Genomic DNA, 1,397 nt, shown 5'->3' with positions numbered 1-1,397 from the left:
TTGTATGACATACATTTATAGTCATGTGCTCTTTTAAGTACATAATATATGTTTTATACATCGTTTAATGATCTCTTTATTGTAATTAATGTTTATCTGGATCTTAGATAGCTTTTCTACACTAACAACTGACTTGGAGCATTGTTTTTCTATATGTCTTATGCGAGTTCTTCTCTATTTACTGTTATTTTCTCTGAATTACTGTTTTCTTCTAGTTTCCAATATTAGTCCTTCTTGTCCAAGTATAAGCATTGGGAAAATGGACAAACAACTACCTAAACACTGTTTTGAACCTGAGAAGCTCTGGAACATTGTCTCTCAACTATGTTATTGAGTTTAATGCTACATTACAGTGAAGTCAAAAGCTTTCCAAAGCTGTTGAAATGTGCTTATTTCTCTATTTCAAGGATATTCTGCCAAAAACATGACACACATTTACAGTTCTAGGCTACTTTGAGTAAATAATGGAGGTTTCATACACTGTTAAGTGGGCTCTTTTCTCTAAGAATTTCCTGGATGTTAGATACCTTTCTACACAAACAACTTACTTGGAGAAGTGTTTACTACATGTTCAATGCTAGTTCGTACACTGTTAAGAACCTGAGAAGCTCAGGAACATTGTCTCTCAACTATGTTATAGAGTTTAATACTTTCTTGCAGTGAAGTGTAAGGCTTTCTGAAGCTGCTTAATTGTGCTTATTTCTATATTTCAAGGATATTCTTGCCTTGTATGACACACATTTACATTTCTAGGCTCCTTTAAGTAAATAATAGAGGTGTCATACACTGTTTAATGTGCTCTTAACTCTAATAAGGATTTTGTGGATGTTAGATACCTTTCTACACAAACAACTTACTTGGAGAAGTGTTTTCCACATGTTAAATCGAGTTCTCACACTGTTATGAACCTTAGAAGCTCAGGAACATTGATTCTCACCTGTATTATAGAGTTTAATACTACATTGCCGTGAAGTCTAAAGCTTTCCAAAGATGCTGAAATGTGCTTATTTCTCTATTTCAAGGCTATTTTGCCTTGTATGACACACATTTACAGTTCTAGACTCTTTTAAGTAAATAATAGAGGTTCCATACACTGTTTAATGAATTCTTTACTGTAATGAAGGAATTCCTGGATCATAGATTACTTTTATACCCTAACAACAGACTTGAAGTAGTGTTTCCTACATGTTCTATGGAAGTTCTCATCTAAGTTCTCATATTAATTTCCCTGAGTTACTGATATTTTCTTGTAGTTTCCAATATCAGGCCTTCTTGCCAAAGCATAAACATTGGCAATAAGGAAAAAACAAATTCTCATACACAGTTATGAACCTGAGAAGCTCGGGAACATTATCTCTCCATATGTTATAGAGTTTAGTGCTACATTGCAGTGAAGT

This window comes from Pipistrellus kuhlii, unplaced genomic scaffold, assembly GCF_014108245.1.
Source record: "Pipistrellus kuhlii isolate mPipKuh1 unplaced genomic scaffold, mPipKuh1.p scaffold_m20_p_126, whole genome shotgun sequence".
NCBI classification, from domain to species: domain Eukaryota; kingdom Metazoa; phylum Chordata; class Mammalia; order Chiroptera; family Vespertilionidae; genus Pipistrellus; species Pipistrellus kuhlii.
The sequence above is the reverse complement of the archived record's forward strand: the minus strand, read 5'-3'. Positions refer to the sequence as shown.